Source organism: Garra rufa, chromosome 3, assembly GCF_049309525.1.
Source record: "Garra rufa chromosome 3, GarRuf1.0, whole genome shotgun sequence".
Taxonomy (NCBI): domain Eukaryota; kingdom Metazoa; phylum Chordata; class Actinopteri; order Cypriniformes; family Cyprinidae; genus Garra; species Garra rufa.
In genome coordinates, this window is record NC_133363.1 from 14,371,621 (window position 1) to 14,396,418 (window position 24,798).

The following is a 24,798-nucleotide window of genomic DNA, read 5'->3' on the forward strand; positions in this document are numbered from 1 at the left end:
ATATTGTGGCAGAAATGTGGAATATTATGTAATATTAATGTAGACATGTATTCTAACTGTAAAGAAGTAATGTAATATAATTATAGTATTTTTGTGATTAATCTATAGCGTTTGTGCATTTATACTAAATGTATTTAGACCACTGTTCTTTATACTGTACAAATACATAGAAATTATGTAGTAAATTTCACCATACAAAAATGAGCTTGTTACATTTTTTATAGATGTTATTGTTTTTGATGAACATTATCTGAGCTGTAAATCATGATAGAGGTTTAATATGTTACTAGACATTGCTTTATCCCACTCATTCAATATTAATTCTATTTCTGCAGGTCTTAACCCTTTCAGACCCTGCGTCCATTGGAATGGACATCACATGATTTTTTGTTCAAACCAATAAAATTTTATGTTTTTATAATATGAGCAATGCCTGGTCACTGATTGGTCCCTGATCAACCAATCACAACAAAGATATGACTCCTAACTTAATCTGATTGAGCTACAGGCATCACAAAAGAGAGACATGATCACCACTTAGAGAGGAAGAGGAGGAAGCCCACATTTGACCTTTTATATGCAGAGTTATGTTAATGGTAGGCTCATCAACTTGCATCTATTATTAAATTAAGTCTATCAAATGATAATATTCAAAGTTATTTTGAAGATCTTTCAGATTTGCAGAACACAGGATTTTTTTAAAATGCAATGTCCATCACAATGGACATCGGGTCTTGAGCGATATCAGCAGGAACCTCATGAATTAATTGTAAAACAGGTTGAGCAATTTGTTGAAGCATTTCAAAGCTAAATACAGAGCTACAAATTCTAATGTTAATGTTTTATAAATGTTGATGTAAATTAATGAAATTAATATTAATATGATTTCATTAATGTATTTGAATTGACTATAGTCTGTAAATCAATATTTCATTGATTTTAGTGAGGAACAGCTATAGTGGATGTGTGATCAGTGAATACAATGCAATACACACATTCACACCCCTGCCATGCCCCCAATACCTTGCTGCTATAATGCACACAATCATATATTCATAAAAACAATCAGCAAGTTCACATAAACCCATTCACACACACACAAAGACATTTATACATATACTCCAATTCACCCACTTCAACCAAAAAAAGGGATCAAACAACCATTTTTTTAGATTTCATTTCATCTTACCTTTTTTCCACAATCTTACTGCATTGTTTATTCTTACAGTATGTGTTCTTTTCAAAATCTTAAACAGTAGTTTAACTTTAGTGCACAAACTCTATTTATTATGTATGGTTAAAAAATGAGGATTTTTGTTTCTCTTCAGACCTGGCGTCCATTGTAGTGGACATGAGAAAAATCAAATAAAAAATGAGTTGGCACAAATCTTTCTTTTTTAGACTCATTTATATGTTGGAGAAGAGCAAATATCAAGTGGGTAAATTTTTTTTGTTCAGTGAAAAAAAATTCAGGTCTGAAGGGGTTAAAAAAAGGTAACAAAAAGCTTTAATTTTGATTCTAAAAATCCTGCAGATACAATGTGGGCCTAAATAGTTAAATAAAATTCCTTTCTTGATATTTGTGTTTTGAAAAGGAGGACACTGCATAGGGCCCCGAGGTTGAAAGGAGCCCAGAAAACTCAGTGGAGGGGTGTAGCATGGGTCAAGGAAGAACACAGTACTTTCTGACTAGAGACGGTTCTGGACCCTTTTTAGATTGTCATCAACTTTTTTTATTTTTGTTGTTCAATTTGCACACGGAACATAGATGTAGCTCTTATTTTTGAACTCTCAAAGTGCACCAAATTAATGAATTTAACTTTAAAATGTATAAAATTTTCTACCGGGGGGGCATGCCCCCGGACACCCCTTAGAGGGATACACATTCACCCAGCACTGTCTCACTAAATCTTACATGACCATCATGTGAGCCCTCACCCACCACCATTACCCCCTGATGTTTTGGCTCAGGCCAAGTTTTTTATTTAAATCCTACAAACAAACTCAAAAGGAAGTGTGTCAGTATAAAGGATCTGTGCATTTATTGCTTTAACAATGTCACTAGTGGCTTTTAATTAATTGCTTTAGGTATTTGTGTATATTTACTGAAGAAGGTGATACATGATCTTGGTAAGCAGTTTGACCTCATTGTAGTAAATATGTTTGGTGCATCAAAAATCATGCTTATTAAGATACCAACAGACATGCTAATCCAGCACAAACTGGTGCATGAGAAGTCACCAAAATGAAGTAGGCTATTTGAACCTCATAATTAAATACAAAATGGGTGGGAACTGAAAAAGGTCCACTTTTTGAAAAAAAAGAACCCCCCCCCCCCCCCCCCCTTCTGGTAGGCTGGCTACGGGCCTGTACATACAGGTCATTTTCTAAAAAAGGGAAATGTACTATTAATCATTCTATTTCACTTGATTATTTCACATTTAATCTATATTTTAGAGTAGTAATAGTAAATTACTTTGTGGAATCAAGATGAGAGACCACGGCTATAAAAGCGAAGGTGGATTTACCTAGAAGCTTTTGTTTCTTTAGCTCAGTATACTCTTATTTTTTGCTGGAGACTTCTCATACAGAGCAAATGGATGTCACCCTGTTTCATTTGTAGAGACAACATTTAATGGTCAATACATGTCATAAAGGAAGTAAAATTAATTACAAGACTGTCCACCTCTGTATCAGGCCTCTCTGCCTGCAACTCACACTGCAGTCAGAAATAGAAGTACACAATTAGATACAAATTCAGGCCAAATTATGCATGCACTTACAGGTACTTCCTCCAAACCACAGTCATCTGACAGGGTTGCTTCACTGTCCTGTGCAATGGAAACAAAATGGTGTTACAAAGGGATGTGGTACTGCCCACACACACACACACACACACACACACACATTTTTTTTTAATTATACCAATAGGCAGTATTGAACTTCAGAGTAAGCAAATTTTATATATATATATAATAATAATCCCAATTTACTGTGCATACTTCAGTCACACAGTGGGAACAGTTAAAAGTCATGGAGTGTTATTCAAAGCTACACACACACACACACACACACACACACACACACACACACACACACACACAAAATGTTAAAGTACAAAAAGCATTTTAATTAAGGCAACCACCAAATATTTTACATTGTACAAATAGAATTATAAGCTCATTTACCAGTTATGAAGGTGCTGCTGCACCCCGGCTGCTGGTCTAAGGAAGAGCTGCCCCCAGGGATGCCCTCAACAATGGGTCTAGTGGCATTCAACCCTAGGGCCAGCTCCTCTGCCGGGATATGAGGGGGTGCAGGACCACCACCTATCTTTTTTTGCTCTTCCCTTTTCTTGGTTGCTGTTATAAACAAACAAACAGATTTTTTCAGAGTCTCTTTTCAAGAGACTAAAAGCAATATAAGTGATAAATATTACCATTCTGTAGAATATTCTTATATTTCACTTTTACTTGTTCCTATATTCTAGTGGGTCCTGTTGTGACTCCAATGTGAAAGAGGATTCCCTTTTCTCTTCCCTGTGTGGCATGATGGATAAATAAGGATGACAGTGTTTAGAAGTGACTGGTTGGAGTGGGCTGTTTTTCTTTGACGTCATCAATTAGTGCCATTGACTTTATAAAAGTCACTTGTGTGTATTAGAAGTGAGCTTCATACTCCAGAGTCACGCAGTGTTATTTCCGGTGCTTTGGCTAGGAGCGACCTCGAGTCAGTTCAGGTGGGTAATGGTTATGTATTGTATTTGATTATTTGATTTTAGTGTTAGCTTTAGTGATTGCCGTTTTCTGTATTTTTGTTTATTTTGTTAGGAGGTGGCTGCCGATAGTCACTCTTGGATAGTCACTCCTGTGTTATGGTTGCTGACACGCTCTTATTCATTGCGGTTTCTCATTTCTGAGAATGATGTCTTCCCCCAGGTAGGTGCGGATGTAATTTGTTCGCTTATCATCGAGGAATGTAGCATAAGTTGCTAATTGTATTTTTGTTCTAGTTAATGTCAGTTGTGCGATTGGCGGCTGTTGTGTCTGTGTATAGGCTGATAATTTAACATTCGGATATATTCAGGTTCCCGCAGCGACTGTTGGGTAAGTGTTTTTTTTTTTGTTTGTTCTGATTCTGTTTAACAAATGATTCGTTTTAATTGTGTTCTTTTTGTGTAGATCGCGGGGTGAATATCGCCGCTGTCTCGTTCTATGTGAATTTGCTACAGTTTAATTTCGCTTTGGCATGTTCTCTTACGAGAGGTCTCTCATACTGCGTAAGTATCTTACGCTAGGGGAAAATCCTTTTCTGCGAGATATTGAAGCCAAAAATTATCCTTAATTTTGAAATAATGTAAAGCGCGTTGCAGCAGCATACAGACATAGGCGAAACAGCTTGCGCGTCTATTGGCTGCTCTGCGGCAACTGCAGCGGCCTATAGAGCGAGGCCTGGCGCGACGCCAGATCCAATGGGGGCATTTCGCGCCCTTTGCGTCGCTTCGCGCCCTTTTCGTAGCTTCTAGGCCTATAAAGACCGCTCGTAGGCAGCTATTATCTGATTTTTCATCCTTCAAGCGAAGCAAACGCATCGCTGGAGCCGGAGAAGAAACCGCCGTCGACTGCAAGCATCTCAGCGGGACGAGTCACTGAAGCTGCTGGCCACGCCGCCTTCCTTGCCTTGCTGCTGCGCTTTCCGGTGCTTATATCCTTTAAATCCTAAGTGTGTGTCGCCGTTGCGATACACACTTCTCAACAAAAAGAGCAAGTGTCTTTTTAAAGATGCCTTCCTGCGGCTCATGCAGAGCCACACTCAGCGACGGGGACCGCCATGTCATCTGCGTTTCCTGCCTGGGTGAGGAGCACGCGGCGCTCGCGCTCGCTGAGGGCGGCTGCCCTCATTGCGAACCATTGCCGATGGCAACTCTGAGGACTCTCCTGGCATTCTTCGCCGAAACTGCTCCCCCGCCCGCCGCGGTGTCGCGCCGTAAGAAGCGCCGTGCCCAGCGGGCCCCGGAACCCCCCCCCCAGCCGACAAAGCTCGCCTGTTCGCCCGCCAGCTTCACCGATCTCGTCAACCTCCGTCCAGGATGTTAAGTGGCCGCTGCCCGCCACCGCTTGCACCGACACGGCTGACGAGGGTGCCGTCATGGAGGAGGAGGAATCCTGCTCTATCCTGGCGTCAGGCAGTGAGGATTGGGCGAGCTCTGTGGACCTCGCTCCCCCCGCCTACACTCCGTCAGGCTCGAGAGCTTCGATTGAGGCGGAACTGATGCGGATACTCACACAGGCCACGGCGTGCCTGGGCCTCGAGTGGTCCTCACCGGAGCAGCCCGCTTACAACAGGTTGGACGGCTGTTTTCTGCCTAAAGGGGAATGCGCTTCAAGCGCGTGCAAACCAGCACCTTTTCTTCCTGGAGTGCCCCCTACTCAGCGAGAGTGCGCCCATCCTCTTCTTTGGCGTTCTCTACTGTGGACGGCGCCGAGAAGAGAGGATACCTCTCTCTGCCACCTGTCGAGGAGGCGATAGCAGCCCACTTGTGCCCGCCCTCCGCTGGACGGCGTGCTAAGTCGACGCTGCCTTCTAAAGCATGCCGCCAAACATCAAACCTGCTCCGCCGCGCTTACACCGCCGCCGGGCAGGCCGCGTCAGCACTGCACACAATGGCCACGCTGCAGGTTTTCCAAGCTGACCTCCTCCGAAGGATGGATGAGGAAGGCCCTGACGCGATTTGTGTGCCGGACCTTAGGAGCGCCACGGACCTCACCCTCCGCGCTACAAAGTCCGCAGCACAGGCCATTGGATGCAACATGGCTTCGCTCACGGTAACCGAGAGGCATTTGTGGCTGACGCTTTCGGAGATGGCTGAGTCTGAGCGCACCGCGTTCTTCGATGCTCCGCTCTCTCCCGCTGGCCTTTTTGGATCCTCTGTCAAGGACTTTGCAGAGAGATTCGCTGAGGTACAGAAAGCGTCCCAGGCGATGAGGCACTTCCTGCCGAAGCGCTCCAGCTCTGCAGCCGGTCGTGTGAAACCGCCCGCGCAGAGCTCACGACCCCAGCCACAGCCCGCTGTTGCCGCTTCGCAGCGCCACCGAGCGCAGGGCGCGAGACCGCGTTCCCGCTCTTCTGGCCGCCGTCCCGCCGGGCGCGGCCCGAGGCCCAGATTGGAATTGAAACCTGAGCCTCCGAAGCAGTCCTAACAAAGCTAGGAAAAAGACGGTGCGCGAGTCCCGCTGTCGCCGGACCCCCACCAAAGGTATTTGCTCGTTCAGTTCCAAGAATTGTGACTGTTCCAGTGTATTTTGCAGCCAACAAACCGGCTCTGTCGCCCGTTTGCCTGTACTCAAAAGCCGTTCTCACGGCTACCCAGATAAATCCAAAAAAGAGTGTATTTTCTGGTGTCCCGGCCACGGCCGATGGTGTTTCACGTGTAGTCAGAATGCCCACTTCCCAGTGCCCATCTCTACACACAAGCACACCCTGTCACACAGGTCACGCGCACATAAAATCGACTCAGATCGATTGCGCTTCACAACCGGCCACGGCCGATGGTGTTTCACGTGTAGTCAGAATGCCCACTTCCCAGTGCCCAATTCTACACACAAGCACAACCTGTCACACAGACCCTGCGCACATAAAATCGACTCAGATCGATTGCGCTTCACATGTGGTAAACGTGCCCACTTCACAGTGCCCACAGACATCACATTACGCACGTCAAAAGGTTTCTGTAAAAACGAAACTAACGTGCATGCAGGCGAACGGTGTTTGCAGTGTGTTAAATGTGCCTGTTGCCACACAACCACATCCACACACAGACATAATAGTTCCCGCTATCAGCGTGCCCCACGCCCCGAATGTCACGAGCACGTCTCTGGTGCCACAGCACACCGAAACCACTCCGTTACTGATAGAACGGAGCGCGCTTCGTATTCAACCTCTAGATATTCATGCAAACGCATGGGAAAAGCTTCCAGGGGTTTCGAAATGGGTGCTGGACATTATAAAAGGAGGCTATTCGCTACAGTTTCACCGATGCCCGCGCCGCTATACAGCGCGCGTCGAGACCACAATGCAGACAGAAGCAGCACACCTGCTTCGAGCCGAAGTGGCGAAACTATTGAGCAAAGGGGTCATAGAGCCCCTTTCTCAAGCTCAAAGCGAAGGAGGGCTGTACAGCAGATATTTCCTGGTACCGAAAAAAGACGGTGGTCTCAGACCCATATTAGATCTAAGGCAACTGAACAAAGCGCTGGTGAAGCGTCGGTTCAGGATGCTCACGACCAGAAAAATCCTCGCGCAAGTTCGCCAAGGAGACTGGTTCGTGTCAGTGGATCTGAAAGACGCGTATTTTCAAATACAGATAGCGTCACGTCACAGGCGGTTTTTGAGATTCGCCTTCGAGGGCCAGGCATATCAGTACACAGTCCTGCCGTTCGGTTTGTCCCAGGCACCCCGTACATTTACGAAGTGCATGAACGCAGCGCTCGTTCCTCTCAGACTGAAAGGCGTGCGCATACTGAACTATTTGGACGATTGGCTGATTCTAGCGCAGTCTCGCTCAGTGCTTGTACAGCATACGACCATGTTACTCGATCACCTCGAGAATTTGGGTCTCAGAGTCAATTGGGCGAAGAGCTCCCTGTCCCCCAGTCAGAAAACTTCCTTCCTGGGCACAGAATTGGACTCGCTGTCAATGATAGCGCGGCTGTCATCACAGCGCGCAGCGGACATTCAGCACACAGCGGGCTCGTTCCGCTGCGGCGCATCCGTTCCGCTCAAAAAATTTCAGAAAATGCTGGGTCTCATGGCCTCAGCGTCATCAGTTCTGCAGCTGGGTCTGCTATGTATGCACCCACTGCAGTTCTGGCTGAAAGCGCGCGTCCCGCGTCAAGCGTGGGCGTCCGGTCGGCTTCGTATCACGGTCAATCAGAAATGTGTCACAGCCCTGAAACCGTGGAAAGCAGTCGACTGGTACCAGTCAGGTGTAGGCCTGGGGACTTCCTCGAGAATAAAAGTGGTGTCTACGGACGCGTCCACCTCGGGATGGGGGGCTCTGCTCGAGGGCAGACCGTCTTTTGGCCAGTGGTCAGAACGGGAAAAGCTCCTGCATATCAACTGCCTCGAAATGCTGGCAGTACAGAACGCGCTGACACGCTTCTGTCCCCAAATAAAAGGAAACCATGTACTAGTCCGCTCGGACAACATGTCAGTGGTTTCCTATATAAATCGCCAGGGCGGTCTCAGGTCCAAAAACCTATACAGACTTGCAGAACGCCTCCTGGTATGGGCTCAGCGCAACCTGCGCTCGCTGAGAGCAGCGCATGTGCCGGGGCTTCTAAACATAGGGCCAGACAGACTGTCCAGGAGCAATGTTCCAGCAGGCGAATGGTCTCTACACCCACAGACAGTACAACTACTGTGGAAAAAATTCGGCAGAGCGGAAGTAGACCTGTTTGCGTCTCCGAACAACGCTCACTGTCAGGAATTTTACTCAAAAAGCAGAGACGCGCTGGCCCACGAATGGCCCCGCCGTCATCTCTATGCTTTTCCCCCCGTCTCTCTCCTACCTCAGGTGATAGAGAGGATCAGGGAAAAAGTATGTTCAATACTGCTGATAGTGCCGTTTTGGGAAAACCAGCCCTGGTTCCCAGCGCTGATGCAGCTGACGAGCACTGCCCCGTGGCCGATACCAGTGAGGAGAGACCTTCTCTCTCAGGCCAGCGGCTCGATTTGGCATCCTCACCCAGAGCTGTGGTCCCTTCATGTCTGGGCCACCAGCGAATATATGATGAACTCCCTAAAGGAGTATTAAACACGATCACACAGGCTAGAGCCCCTTCTACGAGACGGCTCTATTCCTCAAAATGGTCAGTGTTTTCGGGCTGGTGCGCAGCCCGCGGCTCGTCACCCACTAACTGTGGTGTGATGGAGGTGCTTTCCTTTCTACAAGAGCTGCTGGACAAGGGCAGAACCCCGTCCACGCTCAAAGTCTATGTGGCGGCCATAACAGCGTTTTCGAGCACAACGCTAGGTCAGTCAATAGGAAGGAACGATTTAGTTATTCGCTTCCTGAGGGGAGCTAGAAGACTAAATCCCCCCAGACCTCCCTCAGTCACCGTATGGGACCTTTCTGTGGTACTAGAGGCCATGAAAGGTGGACCATTCGAGCCTCTGCAGACGATTGATTTGAAATACCTGTCTCTTAAGACTGTGCTTCTGCTGGCTTTCGCTTCAGTGAAGCGCATAGGGGATTTGCACGCACTATCTGTGAGCGCGACGTGCATGGAATTTGGACCTAATGATTCTAAAGTCATACTCAAACCCAAGCATGGTTACGTTCCAAAATCACTCAACACACCGTTTAGGGCACAGGTCATCGTGCTGTCAGCCCTACCGGTCAATGATGAGGAAACGGACGCGAGCCTCCTATGCCCAGTCAGGGCATTACGAGCTTACGTGTCTCGCTCGTCTGCTTTTAGACAGACAGAACAGCTTTTTGTTTCGTTTTACGGGCGTCCCAAGGGACTGGCCGCATCGAAACAGAGCTTATCCAGATGGATAGTTGATGCTATTGCGTTGGCATATGCTTCCAAGGGCATGCAGTGCCCGCTAGGTGTCAGAGCACATTCCACGAGGGGCGTGGCCTCGTCGTGGGCTTGGTCGAGTGGGATTGCCTTGCAAGATATTTGTACGGTGGCAGGCTGGGCCTCTCCGTCTACATTTATAAGGTTTTACAACCTGGAGGTTCCCGCCTTACAGGCCAGACTGCTGTCAGTCTAGATATTCAGTATTGTCTGACCTGATGTTATCAGCTCGGAATGCTGCGTCTACTGAGCACAGCTCTAGGGTCGACAGTGAAAGTAATAGCACAAGATGTGTCTGGGCAAACTGTGTGAAGACCCTTATTATTACGTCAGCTCAGGCCGTAACCCCGCCCTGTATGTACGTTTACTTAGCGTCTGAGTGACGCTGCACTATGTGGAAGAGTGCGCCGTTGTCCCTCCCTCTTCCCCGGACTCCCTGTGAGTTCTATAGGTGATTATGAACTGTATGAACTTTCGCCCTTGGGTCTTTGGTGTCAGATCTCAGCATGCACGGCGTTTTACACTGGGTCCCCTAGCGTAAGATACTTACGCAGTACGAGAGACCTCTCGTAAGAGAACGTACTCGGTTACTAACGTAACCTCTGTTCTCTCTAGAGAGGGAACGAGTACTGCGTATCTTGCCGTACATGCGCACGCTCTGGTTGCTTCGATGATGAAAAACCAGATAATAGCTGCCTACGAGCGGTCTTTATAGGCCTAGACCACGCCCTTTTAGGCGGGAAGCTACGAAAAGGGCGCGAAGCGATGCAAAGGGCGCGAAATGCCCCCATTGGATCTGGCGTCGCGCCAGGCCTCGCTCTATAGGCCGCTGCAGTTGCCGCAGAGCAGCCAATAGGCGCGCAAGCTGTTTCGCCTATGTCTGTATGCTGCTGCAACGCGCTTTACATTATTTCAAAATTAAGGAAAATTTTTGGCTTCAATATCTCGCAGAAAAGGATTTTCCCCTAGCGTAAGATACTTACGCAGTACTCGTTCCCTCTCTAGAGAGAACAGAGGTTACGTTAGTAACCGAGTACGTTTCTGGGCACGGTCGTGTAATTGGATCTGGGCCAAGAAGTTTCGTTTTTTTGCCGTCTCTTGCCTTTAACGGATCTTATGTTTGTGTTGTGTTATTTCTTTGAGTTAGTCTTTATCAAGATTGTGTAGTTTAGATTTGATTTGTTTCCGTTTGTTTTGAATCTTTTTTTTTTTTTTTTGCTTTTTTTGTATTTTGTGTGAATTTTCTTGGTTGTTTTGTGGTGTTGCGATTTAGTGGATTGAGTCACTAAATCGCGGCAGTTATTTAATCTATATTTTGTGTTTTGTATTATTTCAAATCATTGTTGTGCCTTATTTATAGTATTTAGATTTCTTCCTCTTGTTATATTGTGATTTCGTTTGTTCAGCTAGTTTATTTTCTTTCTTTTGTGTTAAATTTGTGTAAAGATTCCGTTTGTAAATTTTGTAATTTGTGAAGAATTGTTTATTTGAAGTGTGTGTGTGTGTGTGTGTGTGTGTGTGTGTGTGTGTGTTTGTGTGTGTGTGTGTGTGTGTGTGTGTGTGTGTGTGTGTGTGTGTGTGTGTGTGTGTGTGTGTGTGTGATTTTGATTTCTTTCTAGGAGCTACCGGCCTTGAACAAGCAGGGAGACTATTCCTCCTTTAGGTGGTGGTATTTCTCACTGATTGCTGTGGTCTGCTGTGTACACTGGGCTTTTTGCCTATGATGTGAGTGTGCAGTGTAGGATCATTTGGTATAGAAGAGTCTTTCCTGCATTCTAGGCCGTGGCTCCACACAGGTTGATGGTGATTTCTGTTGATGCAAGCCCCTTTTCTGAAGCAGATGTGTGTATGGAATTATTGCTTTTAAATGTTATATTGTCATAATAAAGTATTTTCTATTTTTTTTTTGATAATGTCTGTGTGCAGGGAGACGTCCCTGTCACTGCTCCGCCACCAGGAGACGTTCCAGAATTAAAGGAGCGAAACGTTGGTGAATGGTGGTTTCTGGCTGATGACCCTGTAGCTGACCCATGGGCACTGGAGGAGGTGCGACAGGCAGCAATGCCCAGCAGGTGATAACATCTTCCTGTGCAATTACTGAAGTTCTGGCGAACCCAGTGACTACTGTGAATAGAGCAGTTGGAGTCCAGGGAAGACTGGAGGACAGCCAGGAAAGACTGGATGGCAGCAGGGAAAGACCGCATTGGGAGTGGCTGGCTAGTTACCTAACCCACTAGTCTCTCGCGAGAGAGACACCCAAATCTAACTACAAAGAAACATAATGAGAAACAACCCGCGGGCACTCCGAGAGGTGGGATGAAAGATGGGCCCAACAGGACAGACCACACGGTGACGACGGCAATGAACATGGACAACGAGAACACAAGAACGCCAGAAAATGAGGAGAAGATCCTCCGAAAGTGTGCATGTGGATGGGAGAAAGTGACCACGTTTAGAGGCTTACGGATCCACCAGGGGAAAGCAAAGTGTGGACAGAAAGGCCAACAGCAATCTTGCACTGCGTCAGCAGGTGAGACAAGAAGGACCAAAAGCCAGGGAAAAAACCACAGAGCCGAAGGACCTAACGTTGCTGAAGGCATAAGAGTCACAGAGGAAGGTCCCCTGGTGGAGGCTGAGCCTCCACGTGAGCATGAAGGCCTAGTCCCCACCACGTCAGACAGAACAGAGCCAAATACAGAGACCAAAGAACCAGCCAGAAGGAGCCAACTGAAGTGGCCAAAATCAAACGAAGCAGAGGTATGGCGCAATTTGGACTTGGACTTGATCAAGACCCTAGAGGGATCACTGCGTGGAGGGGCCGAGACTAAGCTTAACCTGATCGGAGACATAATATACCAGACCTGTAAAGACAGGTTTGGCGAAATTGTCCCCAAACAGAAGACCGCCATGAGAGAGAAGGGAAGGAGGGAAAGGGAAATCCTCCAACTTGTGCAAAGGCGTCGGCAACTCCGCAAGAACTGGAGGAAGGCAACTCAAGCAGAGAGAGAGGGTCTGAAAGTTCTGTGGGAGGAGGTCCGGAAAAGGCTAGCCGGGCTTCGCAGAGCTGAACGCATCCGCAAGCGCAGCCAGCGGAAGCAGAAAGAGCGAGCCAATTTCTTCAAGGATCCCTTTAAGTATGCCAGACAGCTACTGGAGGAAAAGAAGAGTGGCAAGCTTGAAATCACCAGGGAGATATTGGAACATCATGTCAGAGACCAGTACAGTGATCCCCAAAGGAGCGTCCCCTTAGGAACTCCAGGATACGTACCCCAGCCGGCAAAGCCAACAGCTGAATTTAACATCATGCCCCCCAAGCTCAGCGAAGTCAGGCAAGTCGTGGAGAAGGCAAGGTCCTCTTCTGCACCTGGGCCCAATGGGGTCCCCTACAAGCTCTATAAGAACTGCCCCAAGGTACTAGAGCTGCTATGGTATCTGATGAGAACTGCTTGGAAAAAGCAAATCATTCCATCTGAGTGGCAAAGAGCGGTAGCAGTCTTCATCCCCAAGGAAATGAACTCCAAAGACATAAGCCAGTTCCGAAACATTGCTCTACTGAATGTAGAAGGAAAGATCTTCTTCTCAGTGCTAGCCAGGAGGATGACCAACTACCTGCTCGAGAACGGCTATGTTGACACCAGCTGCCAGAAGGCAGGAGTTCCAGGTTTCCCAGGATGTGTAGAGCACTCCACTATGATCTGGGACCAGATCCAGAAGGCCAAGCGGGAGAAGACCGACCTGCATGTCATCTGGCTTGACCTTGCCAATGCATACGGATCAGTACCACATCAGCTGGTCACCTACGCCATGGAATTTTTCCACATGCCCACCTGCGTCAAGAACCTAGTAGCACAGTACTTTAGCAACCTGCAGATGTGTTTTTCTCTCCAGGATTTCACCACCGGGTGGCAGCGGCTCGAAGTAGGAATCGCGATGGGGTGTACCATCTCTCCAATACTGTTCGTAGCAGCCTTTGAGATAATTCTCATCGGGGCAAGGCAAATGGTTGGGGGGATCAAACTCCCAACTGGTAAAAGGCTCCCTCCACTGAGGAGTTACATGGATGATGTCACCAGCCTCCTTCAGACAGCAGCATGTACATCAAGACTGCTGAATAGAATGGACGAATTGATGTCATGGGCAAGAATGAAGATCAAGCCCTCCAAGTCTCGGAGCTTGTCCCTCAGGAGAGGAGTCAGAAATGACAATACCATCTTTGTCGTTGGAGGAGAAAAAATCCCACTCCTATCAGAGCAACCCATCAAAAGCCTGGGGAGGCAGTACACTGCAGATCTATCTGACAAACAGATGGGGAAAACTGTCATGAAGCAGCTCTCTGACGGACTGACAAGGATCGACCAAAGCCAACTTCCTGGGAAGTTTAAGGTCTGGTGCTACCAGTTCACACTCTACAGGAGGGTAATGTGGCCCCTGAAAATGAGTGAGATTCCCTCATCAACCGTAAGTAAGATGGATGGAAAAGCCAACTCGTTCATCCGAAAGTGGTTGGGGCTGCCACGGTGCCTATCCGAAACTGGTCTCTTTGGAAAAAACATGCTGCAGCTGCCACTGCAGTCCATACAGCTGGGCTACATGCAAGAAAAGACCAGGTTGGTTCTTGAGCTGAGGGAGTCCCCAGATGAGTCAGTAAGGAACACAAATGCCAAGGTTCCTACTGGCCGTAAGTGGAATGCCCAAACCGAGGTCGACCAAGCTGTCAGTCGGCTACAACACCAGGAGATCATGGGTAGAGTTCAGGCAGGAAGAGCGGGGCTAGGATGGGGAGAGATGCCACGCTTTTGGTCCAAGGCCAGTCGCAAGCAAAGGAAGGAGATGGTGGTAGCAGAGGTGACGAGGATGGAGGAGGACCGCTACAAAATCAAGGCTGTGTCGCAGGGTCGACAAGGAAGCTGGACAACCTGGGAGGGAATCATGAACCGGAACATCAGTTGGTCAGACGTGTGGAAGACCCCACAGGCAAGAATTAGCTTCCTTATTCGTTCAACCTACGACACGCTTCCCTGCCCTCGGAACCTCCACCAGTGGTTCGGGAATGAAGAATCCTGTGCACTCTGCAATGCCCCCAACGCAAGTCTCCAGCACATCTTGGCAGGCTGCAAGATCGCTCTCTCACAGGGACGCTACCGCTGGCGCCACGACCAGGTCCTGAGAAAGCTAGCCGAAGTACTGGAGGAGTGTCGACAGGGTAGCAAACAACCACAATCAGCAGAGGACCCCACCATCTTTGTGTCGGAAGGAGGGGTAAGGAGAAGCACTAGGTCAAGAGAAACAGCAAGGCTCTTCTCCTCTAACCAGGAGTGGAACATGAGGGTTGACCTGGACAGGCAACTCCGGTTCCCCACAGAGATAACCACCACATCTCTCCGGCCAGACATAGTGGTGTGGTCAACCAAGGTAAGATCGGTGCACCTCATTGAGCTCACTGTACCACTGGAGGAGGGGATTGAGGCCGCCTTTGAACGGAAGAAGGCCAAGTACTCAGAGCTCGCTGTTGAGTGCCGGGAGGCTGGCTGGAAGACTACCACCAATCCTCCACTGGATTGCCGAGGCTTCGGATGCCGAGGCTTCCTTGGGTTGTCAACCATACGCCTCTTGAGGGAAGCAGGAGTGACCGGAGGGAGGCTAAGGAGGGCAACAAAGGATCTGGCAGAGGAGGCAGAGAAAGGTAGCTTTTGGCTCTGGCTGAGGAGGAAAGATAGGTATTGGGGGAAGAACACCTAACCCCAAACAACAGTTGCAGGGATTACAGCTATCAGCTGCAGGGGGTGACAGGGAGACGTCCCTGTCACTGCTCCGCCACCAGGAGACATTCCAGAATTAAAGGAGCGAAACGTTGGTGAATGGTGGTTTCTGGCTGATGACCCTGTAGCTGACCCATGGGCACTGGAGGAGGTGCGACAGGCAGCAATGCCCAGCAGGTGATAACATCTTCCTGTGCAATTACTGTCTCCACATGTGTCTGTCACTGAGTAGAGAACTTGTGTAGAACCTTATGAATCTTTGGGTGAGACTCCCAAGGTGGCGTAGTCAGATATAAATTATATTTCTTGAGAGTGGAGTTAAAATCATTGGCCGACGTCCTTGACCAATGATTACACCTGTACACCTGTAATATAATATAATTCCCTTTAAAATAATATAATTTTAGTCTCTTGAAAAGAGACTCTGAAATAATCTGTTTATAACAGCAACCAAAAAAGGAAGAGCAAATATAATATAATAGTATATAATATAATAACTTACGAGTTTAATTTGTCTCCTTCAACATGTTCGCCGACCAATCAAAGAGTTGCCGATCAATGTTTCTACTATCGATACGTAGCCCCTTTTAAGCCACCCAGTGATCTCAGATTACTTCATCCAGCTACACTAGTAATCATCAACAACAGGTGCGTTCGGAGAACCGGAATAGCGAGTTCATAGTTAGCGCGATGATTTGATCTTGGATGTGTCATTTGATCTTGGATGTAGTAAGCGAGGTACGAAGAACGGACCCCTGGTTACCGTGTTATCTGGTGACCAACTTCCGGGTTCAGGTCCTCCGCGCCAGATGTGATGGACTGAACCAGGCGTGCCGTAGGTGTCCTGAAAAGTGAAGCCAAAAGTTTTCGATCGCCCCCCGGTGGCTGGCTGCAGTATAGGTCATAAACCCCGCCCTCTCCATGTAATCTAATGGGACGTGAGCCAAACTAAATAATCGAATTACACGGCAAATATTTTTTTTCCAAAGGTGATTTCCATCGTGTGAGGTAGTTCTTATAATGCTGATTCATGCTCAGGTGTTCGTTTTTCTAATAAGTCTGCTTTTAAGTAGTTATTTGATGCTATAAAAACGGGGTGTGGTGTCATGATTGTGATCGTGCGATTGGGTCAGCGGGAGTTTGGGCGGGACTTTGACACCGCGGCTCCGCCTCACGACACTACTGCGCATGCTCTGGCTCCAAACGAACCTCTACTGCGCATGCTCTGGCTCCAAATGACGTAACTTCCCCCAAGATGGTAGCGGCCATATTGAGCTGTTTTGGCTTCACTTTTCTATAGTGGAAAGAAGCGGAGACGCGTTGTCCATCTTTTTTACAGTCTATGGACTGAACGCTGCAGATTCGCAGATTCTGACAGCACAAACTGACCTGATATTAAGCTGTCTAATAAACGCACACTTGTTCATTACATGATTCTGGTATTCTTGTAAAGATGACAAATAATTGGTATGTTCGCCCATAGCGGCTGAAATACGGAAAATAAACAAAAAAGTCTGTTTCGCATGGGTCTCGAACACGCGCTAAAAATAATCGCACTGTGAAGCGACGGTAACGAACGCACTGAGCTACCGAGCTGCTTTAATTTAACAGCAGAGTTTTGGATTCAAATCAGGATTTTATTCTCTGCGTGATACGCAGCTGGCTGAATCAAATAAAATGTGCCCGTGTTAATTTGTGACCTGTGTTTACTGTTATGAAAATTAATATTATAGTAAAAGTATATTACAGTTTATGATGCTAAAGTACATTTCATGGAGTCCCAGACAACTGTAAATGTTGACGTGCCACCGAACGGCCAATAAGGCGTCTAGGTATTTATATATGTTATACAATGTATATCTTTTTTTTTTCCATCAATAAAAAAGAAAGAAAGAAAGAAAGAAAGAACAGGCATATTTAACTTTTTAAATTATTTTTTATAAAAGCAATAATTCCTGTTAATCCATAGTTTATTAGTTTAGTAATTTCAATTTCAAGTTGTTCTTTTTTCACCTGATCATAAAATACATACACAAAAATATATTTAGTTTTACTGTATAAAAGTGATAGACAAAACATTTCTATTTTCTTCCACTGTAGAAAAATTAAGCACAATGGTGCATCTAAAATTATTCGCATATATTATTTTATCTCAGTCTCAGCGAAAATATCCCAAAAATGGCAATGTGATAGATTACATAATTTGGTGTTTGCACAGTAGAAATCGTGGGATGGAGCCACAGTAGTTTCCACACAAACTCCCGCACACTCAATCATAGCAACTAAAACCAAACTTTCCAGCTAGGTAGATTACTTACAAATTGTAGTCCAATTTTGATTACAAATTACATGACGGAAATTGTAGTTTCTATTGGATTACACATATTAGGTCATGTATTCTGACTACTTTTTTTATTACTTGTAGATTACCTTTAGAAATAACTCATAAAAAAAACATATTCCATTCTTTGTTGCTAACATTACAAAGTGCATTAAACATTACATTACACCAGGGTTTCCATGCGGTTTGTGAAAGAACTGCAAGGGTTTTGTAAATTGATGAAAAGCTATTAAATGAAACTAAACTAATTTATTATAAAAATGTCAGGTTAAACTAACTCATAAAATAAAAACATTAAATATAAAAAATATATAAAAATATATATATAACTTGACAGTAAAAAATAGAAATACTTTAATGTGATCATTAAGAAACATCAAAGAACTGTAAACGTGTTGAAATAATAATGAAATATTATTTTAAATATCAGGGGGACTTCAGGTAAATGTTTTATGTTAACGAGACAAAAAAAGTTTGGTAATTTATTATTTTTGGTATGTGTGGACTGCATTGTAATTTATGTGAATGTACATATTGTCATAATCTCCAGCTGTGGTGCCCATGGTCCACCCTATACCTTTGCCCCTCAATCCCTGACTCCATTTCCCATAACCCCCTGCCTAAATACTGATTACAGACACACCTGTTACCCATCAGTGGGACTATTTAAGCTGCACACCCTCACTCATTGCTGACCCTGTCCTAAATCGTACCCTGAACCTTCACAGTCTTCCTCCGAGTTCACACTTTTGTGATATAATATCACTTTGACCGTCGGGTAGAAGTCTGCCACGAAGCTCACCTCACTGCAAGCTTGGCAGAAGTGCACATCGAGGTGCATAGCGGCGCTCGTGAGCACCCTTCTTAAAGCTAAAATTATAAATGGGACACCCTACAGTCTTGTGGACTTAAAGGGGTGCTATTATGCTTTTTCACTTTTTGAACTTTAGCCAGTGTGTGGTGTGTACGTTTGGGCATAAAAAACAAATCTACAAATTTACAAATCTCAAAGTCCACTCCAAAGGGAGATATTTAGTTTTTAAAAAGTCCCTTTTCAAGAACTACAACGAAACGGCTCATTTGGACTACAGCGTTTGTTTTCCGTATGCAATGATGTCACAACGCGGGATCCCGCCTACAGAAATTCAATTCGTTAGCGGGTTGGGGATTTGCCTAACTTTAGCATGTATTATGGACAGCCGCTTCTGGGATGCTTCAGCGAGCCGCAGGTCGTCTCAGCTTTAACTAAAGAGTCCATGAACTGCTCCGGAATCCATGCTGTGGAGCCGCGCCATTGACGTGCGGTATAGAGGTTTCAAACACACGCAGAGTCGCGGCTGATGTAAACACGAACATTGACTAATGATCATCCGCGCACGTGTTGAAGCCGCGCCGTTGACGTGCAGTGTGTGGTAAGACATTTATTCACACTAGCCTTATGGTTTCGGCATGTAAATAATAAATACATTAGCACAATAATGTTAATATCATGTATAGTGATCTCGCAGGCTGACGATAGGACCAACAATACCGTAGCGTTTTATTAACGCACCTTTCATGCATCCTAGGTGTATATGACTTCCTTCTTTCAGACGAATGCAATCGGAGTTACATTAAAAATAATCCAGCTCTCCCAAGCTTTAGAACTGAACGGTATAGATGAGTGTTTCTCTCCATCAGTCCGAAACAAGTCGATCCATAATAAAAAAGTGCCTCACATGGCTCCGGGGTGGTCGGTAAAAGCCTCTTTTAGCGATCCAAATTGTTTTTGTAAGAAAAATAACCAGATTTAAAACGTAAGAATCACATTAATCTAGTTTGCTGCTTTGGGCATCAAGGGCGGAACGCAGTTTACGCTGTTTGCCAATCGCAACGCAGTGGGACTGCTGACCAATCACAACACATTTGGTTTTTCGGAAGGTGGAACCCGGAACTAATCGAGCCATTTGTGCCAGCCTGGGGAGAAAGCTATTGTAATAATGTAAATTATGTGAAAAATAATGTGTTTTTTTCGAACCACCAAGCATGAGATCATGTTCAAGTACACCCCCAAAACAAAATAAAGACTTTGTAAAGGAGCATAATAGGACCCCTTTAACAGACATTGTTAGTCCACAAGAGCACAAGTGGACAGTGTCGCTGAGTATTGTTTTGCTGTAGTAGACATTTCCTAGTGTTTCCTAGTTCTCTAGTTTTTGCCTTGCCTGTGTTTTGATTCTGGACTGTTTTAATGGTTTCTGATTGTTTGCTGCCTGCCCTGACCTTCGCCTGTTTGTTGAATCACTCTTTATCTTGTGCTGGGATATTGTTGTTTGGTGGTTATTTGACCCTGCCTGCTTTGACTACGCTCTTTAAATAAAGATTTTATTTGGATCCCCTACTCCATTGTCTGTAACAGAAGACAGCCATTTCAGGATCTAGTGGCTGTGTGAGTGCTTCCGGGCCAATCATGGACCCAGCGTTGAGGTTAGTTTGCCTCGGTTTCCTCGAGGACCACATCCAAGATTTGCTGGACTTTGTGTATCTATCAGATATCTCAGACCATGCACTCACTGTTTTTTATTTTTCTGCTATGGACTAAATAAACCATTAAAACCAAAGTAATTTGTGTTGGTCCTTGAGAGTTGCCGTGTGAATTTATGGACTATGCTCTTTTCTTGTCTGATTCCCTATTTACTGTGGGAGAGGTGGAGGACTGTGTTAAAAGGCCTAAGGCAACATGGGCAAATTTGGCCCACCTCGGATTACTAGTCTGGTAGTCTTAAATCCGATACTCTCAGCATTCCCAAGTCTAGTGGCTGCCACACCAGAGCCTCTTCCTGTCACATCCTGCTATTTCAGAGTCTCTTCCCAAGATGGCCGCCAACCCAGAGTCTCTTCACAAGATGGCCACAATTCCAGAGCCTTTTCACAAGATGGCCACCATGCCAGAGCCGCCAGCCGTCATTGCTACCATGCCAGAACCTCTAGTCATCACAGATGCTATGCCAGAGCCTCCAGCCATCATAGATATCATGCCACAGTCTTCTGCCATCACAGATGCCACACCTGTGTTTCCGGTCATTGTAATGTTGCATTTGAAGACATTCAGGTGTTCCAAGACATTTGGGGCTGATCTCCAGTTTGGCAGTTCCACTGCAGATTTTGGTCAGAGCAGCTTGTATTCCAATCCCAATAACAATTTGGTCTCTGCATTGGCTGTCACAGAGGCTGTTCCTGTAGGTGAAGTGTCAGATGCATCTTGCACACAAAAAGGGAAAACAGTATTAGTTCTAACAGTTCTTAAGCTAAGTATAGCAGGGTAAACAAATACATTAACAACAGATATACGGGAGACTATAGTCAACATAATAGACTGGAGAGAGGGCCGCACAGGCGATTCACCTTTTCTCGGCTAATTTGGTCTAGGCCTATATTACTTTTATATTGCTTTTGTATATCAACATGATTTAGACATTTAGACATGTTATTTATACTAGTAGCCTGTTGTGATGATTTTTCACAACCCAGATTTTTTGGTGCCCCCCCAGGCACTTGGTGCCCTACGTGCAGTGCGTGGTGTGCGTGTGCGGAGCACCGGCGCTGACTGATGCATTTCCACAATTTTCCAAAACAGGACAAAAATAGAGATAAAGGGTTACAGCAGTGACTGGAGAAAATTATGTACAGTCACACTTAGCAGCCAGAAAGAGAAGGCAAATGTTTATTTATTTTTTATTTTTAAAATTATTATTATTTTAGGATGAAGTAAAATGGTGACAGCTTTTAGACAGTCGACTAAAAATTTCCAGGGATTCAGCATTCTGGATGGGTGGGAAGATCGTTCCACCAGCAGGTACGGTAAATGAAAACAATCTGGAAAGTGATTTTGTGCCTCTCTATGATGGTACCATGAGGTGTTGCTTACTTGTAGATCTCAAACTTCTGGAGGTGATGTAGATTCATAAGAGTGAGTGGAAGTAGGAGGGTGCTGAGCCTGTGGCTGTTCTATATGCAAGCATCAATGTCTTAAACTTATGAGCTGAAACTAGTAGTCAGTGCAGGGAGACAAAGAGGTGTGACGTGGGCCCTTTTGGACTCTTTGAAGACCAGTTGTGCAGGTGCATTCTGAATCATTTTGTTACAGGTCCCTGGCAGTCGGGAAGACTGTAAGCAGTAGTCTTAGCAGTAATTAAGAGAGAGACAAAAGTTAGTTGTTGCTTTCACGGATCCTCTTTGTTGTTTTTTATTACACATACACATTTGTATTTTAGAGTCAGTAAGACACTTTAAATCTCAAAATGATTCATAAACATGTTGGGATAAATAACACACACTGTATAGATACTTGAATCAAATCACATCACAATAAATAAATCAATACACAAATAGCAACATAAAACCTTAACCATATGTACAGAAATGCTCTAATCCTTATACAAACTGGCTGAATTAACATTAGTGTGTCAGGTAGACAACTCAGGTAAGTAGTTACAAAAAAGTAATACACATAAATCAAGTAATCAAGTAATACACATAATCAATACATGAATAAACTTCTATATGACATAGACATCTTAAAATTATGAAAATAATCAGTTGAAACACATTATATGTACATTAAAGAATGTGAATTACAGTTTGATAAGATATTTAATTAATTTAACTAACCTTAGCAGTATTAAGAGAGAGACAAAAGTTAGTTGTTGCTTTCACGGATCCTCTTTGTTGTCTGAGGATGCGCTGCAGTCGTAGCGGTAACCCAACTCTCTCAACTGCCACTCAGAATTCAGAAGATGCAGCTAAACTGTTCAGTGTAAACTCACTATTCATGCTTTTAAGTAAATTAAAGGTGCAATGTGTAATATTTAAGATGATCTCTAGACAGAAATGCAATATAGTATACATAACTATGTTTTCAGGGGTGTATAAAGACCTTACTTAATGAACCATTATGTTTTTATTACCTTAGAATTATCAGTTTATATCAAAGTCCCTTTAAGGCAAGTCATGTCACTCGGCGGCCATCTTTGAAACGCCTCTCGGGCATTCAAGTGCAGCTCCTATCTGTTTGAATGGGTAAACATCAAATTCTCCAAAACTGTTCACCAAGCTTACGATTAAATTTCATAAATCCAACAAGAACTGCCTCATAAATATGGTTTCTTGAGCTCCAATAGCGTTGAAAAACGCTTATTTTACCTGCTAAATGAGCCAGTGCGCATGCGCAGTACTGAGCGCACGTCTTAGAGCGCCGGTCGTTTCTATAGCAACTGGGACTTCTAACGGCAGCTGCAGTGACGCGCTGACTTTACTAATCAACGATTGGCTCTTTCATTAAGAAGGCGGGGCTTCGCGGCCATAATGAGCGTTGCATTTTTCCCCATTCAAAACTATACGAGTGACATGTCTTGGGTATTCTATAGTCTTTGGTTTATATCTACATAGACCGCGGGTCCCCTCACATGGAAGTCGCCATATTGTTTCTACAGTAGCCCTAAACGGACAAACTGCTCTACAGATTGCGTTTCATCACTGTTGTTCTAGCGGAAAAACACTGACACAATGATGAACAAGTAACTGTAATATTCACAATAACATCGTTTTATTGAATTATTAAGTAAATATAATTCCTTAATTTACGTTTTAAAAGAAACCTCATTACTCTTTGCTGTCTAAAACGACGACATCTTAATCCCGTGTGGGCCACCGTAGCTTCTGTAAAGGGAGGGGTGAGCGGTGGACGGGAGCCGTTGGTTGCAATTCACAACATCACCGCTAGATGCCGCAAAAATCTACACACTGCACCTTTAAATACAGCTTATATACACACATAAATAGAAATACACAAATAAAAGTGAAATATATACAAATCATTTAATTTGTGACCCAAACTATATGTGGGATGGTCACAATTTGCATGCAGGAAGTCCAGCCAGAAGAGCATAGCAGTAGTCCAGCCTAGAAATGACAAGGGCCTGGACAAGATGTTGTGCAGCACTACGTTTTTGCAACATGGTCTTTGAAAGTCAGCTGGTCATCAAAGTTTACAATAAGATTTCTGACCAAACTTGATGGGGTAATTGTTGATTAACCTAGCTGGATGGTGAAATCATGCTGTAGAGTTGGAGTAGAAGGGAAGACAAGAAGCTCAGTCTTTGCCAGGTTGAGCTGTAGGTGGTGTTCTTTCATCCATGCCAAAATGTCCAGGCAGGCTGAGATCTATGCAGCTACTGTTGGAATATCTGGATGAAATGCAAGATAAAGTTGTGTGTCATCAGCATAGCAATGATAGGAGCAACCATGTGCCTGTACGATGGGTCCCAGTGAATATGTAGAAGAGGAGAGGAACCCCAGTGACCAATTGATTTGTTTGGATACCTCCTCTCCCCAGGCCACCTTGAAAGACCTATCTGCACGATAGGAATAAAACAAGCGAAGTGGGATCCCTGTGATGCCCAGTGATGAGAGGGTGGACAGGAGGATCTAATTATTCACAGTGTCAAAAGCACCAAATAGATCCATCAGAATGAGAACTGATGATTTGGAATCAGCTTTCAAAATAAGGAGTCTCAAAAGGCAATTGCAAAAGAAGCTGGAGGCTCACAGAGCGCAGCATCGAAGTATATAAACAGAGTGTTAAGAGGAAGGGAAAAATGTGGTCAGTAAAGGTTGCTGTAGCCTTGAGAGGATTGTCATGCAAAGGGTAGTTCAAAAATCTGTGGGAGCTTCATAAGGAGTGGACTGAGTCTACAGTCAGTGATGGTTTGGGGAGCCATGCATCTGCTGGTGTGCGTCCATTGTCTTTTATCAAGTCCACAGTCAACGCAGCTGTCTACCAGGAAATTTTAGAGCACTTCATGCTTCCTGCTGCCGACAAGCTTTTTGGAGATGATGATTTTATTTCCCAGCAGGACTTGGCACCTACCAGTACCTGGTTTAATAGCAATGGAATAACTGTACTTGATTGGCCGGCAAACTCGTCTGACTTAAACCCCATTGAAAATCTATGGGGTATTGTCAAAAGGAAGATGAGGGAACAGAGACCATGGAATGTAGACATGCTGAAGGCCAATATCAAAGCAACTTGGGCTACCATAACACCTCAACTGTGTCAAAGGCTGATTGCCTC